Below are 11,725 nucleotides of genomic sequence, written 5' to 3' on the forward strand. Positions count from 1 at the left end.
GGTCTACTATACGCATTGTCTGCTGCAACTTGTGTTACATTTTTGCAAGAAATATGTTACTATCCGCGAGATCCCAATCTTCAAGGTGCATCAGAGACAAACTGTTAACTAGAATTCCATCATGTGTCTCAATATTCACGATCTTTCCCTTATCTTTCATGGGTTGCCGACCAACCCGTGGTTTAGGCAGCGACATCTGGACCAGTTCTACTTTTCATCTAAGAATTTTTGGTACATCCGCTACCGTCGGTGTTGAACTCAGCACGGCATCTACGGCCATCGAAATCACACTCTCCATAAGGTCCTGCATCTCCATTGGCCATATTACAACACCTGGGCTTACTTCTTGAGCGTCAATGATCATCAGTTCCATACCAGTAGGGAGGCACAATAGCTTACTTCTCTCGATACCATAGATCATTTGGTGGACGTGTCCTTGTGAGTTATAGACGTGTTGAAGTTCAAATTCAGTTGTTCCCTCCTTTTCTGGTGCATTAACGTTAAATCTACGGTAGATCATTCCAGATTTGGTTCGTAATTCATATTTTAATTGCCCATCGCCCGCTCCTTTTCACCAAAACTCAAACATCTTGTCATGAATAGTGACAGCAACTGTTACGTCCATGTTTATCCACGCAGCACCGCAGCCCCTTCTGCGCAACCGCGACCCTTGTAACATACGCAACTCATTAACGGACTGTTTTACCATCCCATGCTCTCTTTCAACTGTTCGGAGCAGTGAGACTGTGCTTCAGTCAGTTAGTCAGGTAGCCGGCCCACCTGTGTAGAGCTTCAGGTGACTGCCATTAACTTTGCCTGGGAAGAGCTCTCCATTAAGCTTTATGAGCTAGACTGCGCCTCCATCTGTGACTTCTTTGACTACATAGGGTCCCAACCAATGCATTCAGAGCTTTCCAGGGAATTTCTCGAACTTGATGTCGTATAGTAATACTAGATCTCTTTCCTTGAACATGCACAACTTGATATGCCGATCATGCCAAGCTTTTTCCTGCTGCTTCTGTACCTGCTGATGGAATCCTACCAAAAATCGTTCCTCCTCGAGTTCTTCCAATTGCGCGAGCCTCTCCTCCAAGGCCCCGTGGTCAGCCATACCTGTCATTGCTGCTATTCACAAACTAGGTACAATGTATTGCATCGGCATGACGGCTTCCGTGCCATAAACTAACCGGAAAGGTGTCTGACCCGTCAACTTCTTGCATGTGGTTCGGTATGCCCATAGCACAGCAGGTATGCACAAATCCTAATTGTTTCACTGTGGATTACATACCTTGGTTAAAGTAGTCTCCAAAATCTTGTTGAAGGCTTCGACGGTTCCATTTGCTTGCGGATAGTATGACGTACTCTGCTAATGATATATCTAGAATTCCTCAGTAAGCGTGCTGATAGTTTCATTCAAGAAGTGCGTTCCACGGTCACTCATTAGAATTTTTGGGCATCCAAACTGTGTTAACACATTCTCGAACAAAATTTTTGCAGCTGAAGCGGCTTTGTAGTCCTTAACCGTCTGTGCTTTTTCCCATCGATTCAAGTATTCTGTCACAGTGATGATATAGCGCACACCCATCTTTCCTTGAGGTGTGATAGGCCCCACAAAGTTGATTGCCCATTTTTCGAACGGTTGCAGCGTCATCTATGGATTGAGTGGCATTTCGTCTTGCCGCGATGGTTTCCCAGTTCGTTGACATACGTCACAGGCTCGACAGTATGCTTTTTAATCTTGATGTAGAGTTGGCCACCATAGTCCAACGCGAAAAATCTTTTGTGCTGTTGCGCGTCCTGCATAATGTCCTCCTGCAAACCCCCAATGTGCTTCTACAAGAATATTTCCTCACTCAAATTCAGGTGCATTTCTTCGTAATATTTCGTCGTTGCCCATTTTGTAGAGGTGCCCCGCGATAATAGAAAAGTTCGCCACGCATATCACCAATTCTTTATTTTGTTGAATTGAATATCCCTGCAGCGCGGTCCCTGTGGTTAAGAAGTGGATTATGTCCTTGAAGTGGTTGTCCGCGACATACACTGCATAGAGTTGTGCTTCAGGTAATCCTTCCTCCAAATTTGTTGGCTCCTCACCGTTCTCAATTCGTGGGAGGTGATCTGAACCTGCGTTTAGGTGTCCCGACTTCACAATGACTTCGAAGTCATATTCTTGGAATAGTAACAACCATCTACAAATACGCCCCCCCGACACAGGTTTATTCACTAATTATTTCAACACGGAGTGATCAGTATACATCTTAAAGTGCCCACCCAGTAGATAGTGGCAGAATTTCTAGAGTGCATATACCATCGCCAGTCCCTCACGCTCAGTAGTAGAATAGTTCTTTTCAGCTTTGGACAGCCGTCGGCTAACGAACGCGATCGGGTGATCGACGCCTTTCACACCTTCCTGTGTAAGTACATTGCCCAATGCAATACATGACACATCAACATGTACATGAAATTTGATGTCCCATTTTGGAAAAACTAGAATAGGAGCGGATACCATTTTTTCCTTAAGAACCTCTAGACTCTTCTTACATTCCTCATTCCAACAATATGTAGCGTCCTTTTTCAACAATTGTTCCATTGGTGCCATGATTTGTGCATTGCTCTTAATGAACTTTTGGTAATACCCAGTGTGTCCCAATGTGGCGCGCAGTTGTTTGACACTTCGCGGCGCCTCCAGATTGACTATGACAGCAACCTTCGCGGGATCCACCATCAGGCCTTGTCTTCAGACCACGCGACCAAGAAAGTTCCCAAAGGGGACAAGGAAAGTGCATTTCTTAAGGTTCAGCGCAATCTAGTGTCGTAGCAAGTATCCAGCATCAACCGTAAGCTCGCAATATGTTTCTTGACTAGCCCAAATACAGTCCAATCGTCAAAATAAACTTCCAAAAAATTATGGATGAATTCCTTGAATGCACCTACTACTATGCGCAAAAATATTGTTGGCGCGTTATTCAATCCAAAGTGCATAACAGTGTACTGGAAACATCCCCATTTAGTCGCAAAGGTTGTCTTGCTTCTATCTTCCAATGCGATCTTGATCTAATGGTACCCTGAGAACCCTTCCGTGAATGAGTACACTTCCTGCCCACCAATGTTCTACAAGAATTCATCTGTGAATGGTTTCGGGAACGGATCATGGACACAGGCATCATTCAGCTTTTGGAGGTCCACGAAAATTCGAATTTCACCCTTCTATTTTTTCTCCTGCACTATCATAGGACTTACTCGGTCAGATTCTTCCATGGGTTCAATATTTCCTATTGCTAGCATTTTGTCCAATTCTTCGTGGACCTTTTCCTTATACTTCGTATTCAGGCGGTACGGACGCTGCTTAACTAGATTTGCGTCCAGTTTCAGAGTTATCTTCATCACGCCTAGGTCGCCAAGGATCCCTTTTAACTCCATGATTTTGGTCGGGAATAAGTCTTGATATTCTCGAAGTAACTCGATGACCTTATCCACCGTGGCATCATCCCAATAGTCTCCCAGCGTCGCGTACTTTGGCTCCTCATCTGTACCAATATTCACCTGCTTCGTTTTCAAGGGCGCTGTGATGTTGGGGTCCTCGATCGATGGTCCGTGAACCTCACGGCTCCCCTCTGATTCCAGAATATTGATGTTTCTGGGGTCATCATCGTCATCCTCTACTTGCACATTGTAACATTCTAGGGCCTGGCTTAATTGATGTGAACATAGTGGTTGCACTATTTCTTCTGGTTCTTGAGGTATTTTGAAAATGGTGGCTTTCACAACCTGTAGCACATCGTCAATAGTATCCATCCAGTGATCTTCAAATAAGAAGGTTAATAAAAATCCTTCACGTAAGACATCCCATTCGCTTGTACCATGTTGGAATTCTGTCTCAGTATACCAATTCCTTGGGATGACATCCAGGGTATGATAAAATAAGTGTACCCACTCCAGCTAGGGTTCTTCTCCATAGGCCTTGGTCCATTTTGTGAGGTGCATGCGTGGGTCATTACATCCATCATATTTCTCGGTTATTTGTAGTTCTGGCTGCCCAAACCTTATCTGCATCATCCGCTTGTAGCCACGCTAGTCTTCAAAGGTTCCTTCATGTGTTCCCCATCAACACGTAGGCGTTGTGCGCAATGCCCACTTTAATGCATCAAACCTCTTGTGATCTGGTACCGTGCTCTCAAACTCGTTCAGGAATTCGTCCACCACTACCAACCCATCATATGTCGGTAGGTCTTCCTCCTGAAATGATACGCAACGCAATGATTTAGTCATCATATTACAGTTTAGCGTGGTTACTTGGCTTAACCAATTATGCCAGTGTTCATCTTCTTCTTCTGAATCTGAGGAATCTGTGCACTCCCATGGTATCCGCCCCTCCACAATCGGATTTATCCAATCCTGATCTCGCGCAGTTATTTTGTAGATATAATCCAAGTCATCATTGTTTCCATCATCGCGTACAAGTTCAATGTAGCATACTCCTTCAACTGGATCTAGCGGGATAACTACGCGTAGGGAATTTTTCTCAAATATCATCTTTCGTTTCTTTAAGTTAATGACTCCATTCATATCTATGGCCCAGTCTATTCCTAACAATGCGGGGTACGGACTACTATCATCCACAATTTCTATTACCTCAAAGTCCGTCTGCGTACTTACGCCTTCAATGTCCACTATCACCCCTTGCAACCTTCCCATTGGTAGGATCTTTTTTTGGTTGGCCATCCATAATTGAATAGGAGACCATTGTTCCCACGTCTGTTTTTGTAATACATTCGCATCTGACCCCAAATACAGGATGACCTACTCCATCTCATACTCACCAATTTGAGTCGTCAATCGCATTTCTTGCCCGGTGCAGAAAGCATGCTTTCCTAGTTTCCGGACCACACGTGGCTCTCTTGACCCTGCGCACCTAGTGATTAGCTCTTGTAGTCCCTTAACTGCCTTCTCGTTGCACAACAACTTAAAACATGTCTCTAGCAAGGTAGTTAGCATAGAGGGATCCATGTCCAGCTCGGGTTGATCCTTACTACCTGAAGTAAAGACTTCCACGAAGCTCTTCTTAGCTTCCATAAACATTTCCTTTGCATGTTCCAAGTCGAACTTAGGTTGCTTTGTAGGGGCCTTGCGAACCCATGTATTTTCTTCAGGTTGTTTCCCTTTATCTTCCCTTGTGGCAGTGCCACTTCTGAGCATCATGTTCCCATTGGGGTCTTCTTCGTGTGGTTTAGACCTCATCATTTGGACGTTCTGCATTGGCATAGGCTGTGCTACCCTTTTTTCACGTATCTGTGCTATCAGTGTGGGACAATCTATCATTTCGTGATCGAACTACTCACAGTATGGACATGATATTCTAGTTAGGTTGGTACAATCACGTGCATAGTGCCCAGGTCCTCCACAATTGTAGCAGATTAACTGTCCACGGCCTTGCCCAAGTCCCATTCCTCCCGCCCTCATCCTCACCCCTAGAACCCAGCGTGAACTATTGTTGTAGCTGGATCCTGACCTCGCACCTTAGTCCACATCTTGTAGGCAGGCGTTCGGTCCATCAACAATTCATAACTCCAACAATCTTGTTCATCGTGGCCCACCAATCTATAAAAATTGCAAAATAGCTGTTGGGGGGTCTGTGTAAACTTCTGCAATAGATGACAGTTGTCCATTGTGTGCTTTCCTCCCACTTGACAATCACACACCAGAGCGTGGGCATCACACTGGGTCCTGTCTGCGCCTCCGGTCTCAATGGTATTGTCCCTCCCCTCACCAAATAGTTCGCGAATACTAGACAATGATCATTATCGTGGCCCTGGCTTCTACATTTTATGCACCTCACTTCATCTTGCGCTTCTGGCTGGGGCGCCCTATCCTGTTTCAAATTCTGCATCTCCAAGCATAGGTTTTGTAGTTGCGTGTGGATCTACTGAAATCCCAACCAAGGATCTTGTATTGGTGTCTCATGCAACCTCATCGCTATTTCCAATGCTTCTGGTTGGGTTGAAATCTTCTGCTATGACAGCGCTGTCCTCAGATGTGGTGTCAAAGACGCCACAAACCACGCACTGTGCTATGCATCCATCAACTTCATGTTGGATTCGTGTATCATGCTCTTCAGTCTCTGATCCAGATCCCAAGGGATTTCACCTGGCAGCATCGCAATCTCCTTGAACCCGATGATCGATTGTGTCTCTGATTTCGGCCGGCTAAATTCTTTGTTCAATGCATCATGTATCTCCGCTATTCCAACGTTAGGATGATCGCTAGAGTGCTTTATATACCACGTCAACACATGATCCTGTAGTGTGCTTACCAAAGTAGCCTTTTTGATGTTATCATCCGTAACGCCTTGGGCTTCCCATACTACCTTTACCACGAACCAGAATTGATCTGGTTCCTCATTTCCTACGCCTCTAAATACGGGCAACTTGATCACACTCACCATTCCAACCCTCGGTTGTGGCAAAGGAGGGGTAGGTGAAGATGGGGTTGATGTAGGTGAAGTGGGTGATGGCATGGATGGCGGTGTTAATAGTGGAATGCGTTGCTTTATTAATCGGACCACACTTCTCCGTGAGAACCCAGCGAGTTCCTCCTTGTTTCCTTGCGATAGTGAAACCAGGGGACTATTCTCTATTCCTTCAATCCCGTGGTAGCCTCTTCCGCTTCGCGTCACCCCAGACATTAATGGATTCACATAACCCGTTTTTCTCATAGCAACATTTTAGCCCAGGTATTCAACGATTTGATATACCTACCTCGCGGTCCTTTGAGAAAATGCCGCTCCACTTCATTGTATCTCACGGTTTTGTCTACCGCGAACTTAGTGATAAACCCGTCGATTATCCGATCCAACTAGTGATTTACTGCCCGTGCAATTTTATCTTTAGATGCCTCTAGCCTGTGCACCAACTTTGGAGTCCACACAATGGGCTATTCAAGTCTACACCTTCCCTGACTGTCAGCTAGCCTCGCAATCCACTCATAAAATTCTGTCAAGAAGGACGCGAAGAAGATCTCGTGTATTTCCGTGTATATGTAGCGATCCAGCCACCTCTTCTTAGATATCTGTGGAATTTCGTTTTCTTGTACCACGAACTCATGCAGCTTCTGATCCAAACAATCTTCAATCTCTTTCTTTATAGGGTTCCAGCATTCTGACATCAGACATCCCTTAGGCAGATCCCGGTCCTGGCAACAGAACCATTTGTTGGCTTGATGGGGCCTGACCCAAGTTCGGATGTGTTTTAGTCAAACAAGTCCCGCACTACCAACCCTTTTGGCAACAGTCCGCAGAGCGCGAACTGAAGTCTCACCCGAGGTAGTATGGGAGGGTGCCGGAACCAGGTTTCGCACCCTAGGGATGTCTTGATGAGGACTGGAAGGGTTGTGAACCGATCTGCGCACTCGCGCTCCTCTGCACTGCAATTTGGCCTTCACAAAGCTCGATGATGGGGCGCTTCTTGGATTCTTATTATTAATGTGTTTATTATAGTTCTGATCTAATTCTTAAGGTCTTAATCAAGCATTCAACAGTAATAAATAGTGCACACAACCATAGATATGCATAAACTCAGAACATAAGCAAGAAAAACATATAGATCTATGATAAAACACACAATATTTCCAGAACAACTTATCTCTTATTAACTTTGATCCAGTACATTCCCATTCCACCCTGCACACTCAGCTGCAGGGGTCCGCGCACACAACTGCGGACTCTACCAGGCCTCTACACACACAGCTACAGAGCCTCTATCTATCTACTAACACTCACTACTCAAACTTACAGACTCAAAGCAAATATTGCAATTACAAACCCATAATACATCATATCTTCCCAAAAAGCTACCTTCTACCCTTAGAGCCTCGCTCTATTTATACATTCCCATGGTCTGCAGACCATGGGCAGGCCAACTCACTTTCTATTATTTTACATTATTTTCAGGCGGACAACCCTTTGACTCGACCTATTACAGTTCGCGCTCCGCACACTTTGTGGAACTTTTACAATATCATCACCCTAAATTATGGGCTTTAAGTCCCGAAACCGTTACGCGGGGCCTCCCCTACCCAACAAACACACCATTCCTATGATCTCTAATGATAAACCAGTGCAATAGAAACTAAGGAAAATTCACCTGAACCTCGAAAGTCAAATCAAATTAGAGCTGAATAAACTCCTTAAAGCCAAAATCATATTTCCTGTTAGGCATTCAAAATGGGTGTCCAATTTAGAGCATGTTAGAGAAAAGAATGGTGATATTCGCATATGCATAGAATTCAGAAATTTGAATAAATCATGTCAGAAATACACTTTCCACTTCCAACCATGGAACAAGTGCTTTAGTCAGTTGTTGGTTTTGAGCTCATGTATTTTCTTGATGCGTTTTCAGGATATAACCAAATCTTGGTTCATCCTGATGATAGATTAAAAACCACGTTCGAAACTAAATGGGGAACATATGCTTATCAGAAAATGCCTTTTGGTTTGATTAATGTAGGTTCCACATTTCAAAGAGCTATGGATATAGCCTCTAAAGGACTCATTAACAAATCAGTTTTTATTTACCTGGATGATATCATTGTTTATTCTAGGAAAAGAAGTAACCATTTAAACGACCTCAAGTAGATCTTTGAATGACGTAAAAAATATGGGATCTCGCTCAATCCAAAGAAGTCTTATTTTTCTTTAAGTGAAGGTAAGATTTTAGGGTTTGATGTATCAAAAAAGGGTATTTATATTGATCCAGAAAGGATTAAGGAAATTAAGAAAATCCCCTTGTCCCTGACTTTTTACAGATAGTTTTACCTTTACAGTCTATGATTAAGAAAAATTAAGTTTTCAAGTGAGGTCACAATCAAAGAGAAGCATTTGATCTAATCAAACAAGCTATTATCAACACTCCCTCCCTGGAAACTCCCAATTTTTCCAATCATTTTATTTTATATACATTTGCGTCAGAAACATCATATGCTTCCGTTTTGACACAACTCAATGATCAACAGATAGAAGCACCAATCTCGTTTTTTAGTTCAAATCTACAAGGTGTAAAATTAAATTACTCTGCCATGGAAAAACACGCCTTTGCTGTTTTTAAGTCAATAAATAAATTCAGACCATTTCTCCTTAAATATCACACCAAAATCATAGTTCCATTCCCAGCAATAAGGCAATTACTACTGCAAAGGGAAGTAGAGAAAAAAGCGCCAACTATGTAACTGCACTGTAAGAATATAATGTCGAAATTAGACCAGCTAAAATTGTTAGGGGTCAAGGTTTTTGCATGATGTTAGCTAGAGCATCCAAGTTACTAGCAGAAGAAGATTCAGGTGATGATATACAAATATATGAGGTAAGCCTCAATGATACTGAATCTCAATATGATGATCTCATCTTTTATTTAAAACATGGATATGCCCCTATGCAGCTTAGTTACAAAAGAAAAAGGGATTTGAGGTTAAAATCAAAGCAATACGAAATAGTCAATTATGTTTTGTTTAGAAAGAATTATGATTCTATTTTACTAATGTGCCTTGAAAAATCTGAGGTAGAAATGGTTTTGCAAGAACTCCATGATCGACTAGCTGGTGCACATTTTGGAGGAGACACAACATCACATAAAATCTTGCATGCTGGCTATTATTGGCCAACCTTGTTCAAATATGCACACGAATACGTAAGGAATTTCAAAACCTATCAAAATATTGTTGGGAGACAAAGGAAACTTGCATTTCCATTACAACTGGCCAACATTGAACAACCATTTGAGCAATGGGGACTGGACGTAATAGGTGAGATCGTTCCTCACTCTTCGAAGAAACATAGATACATCCTTACAAAAACTGATTACTTTACTAAATGGGTGCAATCAATTCCTCTAAAGGTAGCCAATTCTGAGAACATCATCAAATTTATTGAACAATTTATCATTACTAGATTTGGCCTACCAACTACCCTGATGTTTGATAATGCATCTTATTTCATAGGCAACATTATGAAAAAAAATTTCTCTCAAAAGAGGTTTCAAACTCAAGTATTCTACTAACTATTATCCTAAGGGAAATGGTTTAGCCAAATCAACCAAAAAAAAACTCATTAGGATCATTAAACAAACTATTGATCAAAGTCAAAGAAACTGGCATAAATATTTAACAATTTCTTTATGGGAAGATGGATAACTCAAAAGGTCTCAATAGGAACTTCTCCATTTAATCTGGTCTATGGGAAAGAAGTTGTCCTTCCTACAAATGTAGTTATTCCCTCTCTATCCCTACTTAAATTTATTGAAGAAACTCCTTCTTCTTCATTGCAATTAAGGCAATCACAAATCCTCAAACTCGAAGAAGAAAGAGAGAAAACCAAAATCATACATGCCCATCATCAACAGTTAGTTAAATCTTCCTTTGATGCAAATTTTGTAAGTCCAAAATCATTCCAACTTGGAGACCGTGTATTGAAGTGGGATAAAGGACATGAGTAAAAGGGTAAGCATACCAAATTCCAAAGAATGTGGCTTAGACCATTTCAGATTACAGAACAAATTGGCCCATTAACATTTCTATTGCAAGATTTACCAGGCAAGAGAGATTCTCTGCCTGTGAATGGGCAGATTTTGAAAAAATATTTTTCATAGGAGATAACCTCTTCTATCCCCTGTACATTATTGCCTTTACTTTTCCTAGGAAAATAAAAGTTAAATAGTATAACTATTGGCCTTACAAAAAAAATCTCTTGAAATATTTTGTTTTTTTGCTTTTATAAGTAGAGATTGTTAAGGAAATAATTATAACATTTGAAATTTAACTAGATTTTATCTCTCTGAAATTTGCTTGTTTCCACCAAAATGATTTATTCTTTGAGAAACCTCCAACTTTATAAATAAAATTTTGTTCTACTATCAGTCAAGAAAATTATATTTAACAATGTAAAGACTCTTCGCAGATAAGCATCTTCAACTCTATAATTGTCATCCAGAATTCTTAAGGAGTCAATGATTCTCCCCATCGAGTAAACTTTTCTCTTTATAGAGTGTAATTCTAAAATATATTGAAACTTAAAAGATAAGAGGTCTCATCAAGAGCCTTCTTACCATGTTCATAGGGAAATAATAGATTGACATTACCAATACTACATACTAAAACAAGGTAAAATTCAATTCACCACTTAAACCTCTAGAAATATCATTCATGACTTATGAAGAAATGGAAGACATGCAATACCATGTTTCCATGTTGGAGAGTCAAGTTAAGGAATAACTAATACTCCAAAGGCTAATTTGTCATAGATGTAAGAATCGATTGAAAGGGATATGGAATAAAATATGGAAAAAATGGATAAGATGATGAAAGTATAGACATGAAGTAGAGAGTGTTTTGGGGCTCATAAGACAATCATACCTCAACCTACACAAATATTTGTTAGGTACACTTGACTCAAGGAAAGATTCAATGTTGATCAGGTCAACAATAGTGGTTTTGGGTCCATGGTTTTTTGGTTATACATAATTTTGTGTCTGTGAATTGCATGTAATGAAGTATTTAAAATGTTTGGAATACTTCATTATAATGGGATAGGGAGGTGAATTGTGAAGTCTCACTCGCTACTTGGCTAGGGTTCTGGCCAAGGACTAATGGAATTCCATTGGTTAGTCTTTTTCCAGAAGTTGGGGTTTCCTAAGGGTAAATGTTTTGTTTATTGTGTTTAGTGTTTATAATTGTTGCTAGT

The sequence above is a fragment of the Pinus tabuliformis genome, chromosome 4_2 (assembly GCF_031772625.1).
Source record: "Pinus tabuliformis cultivar Carrire ecotype Pingquan chromosome 4_2, CPIR1, whole genome shotgun sequence".
Classification (NCBI taxonomy): Eukaryota; Viridiplantae; Streptophyta; class Pinopsida; order Pinales; family Pinaceae; genus Pinus; species Pinus tabuliformis.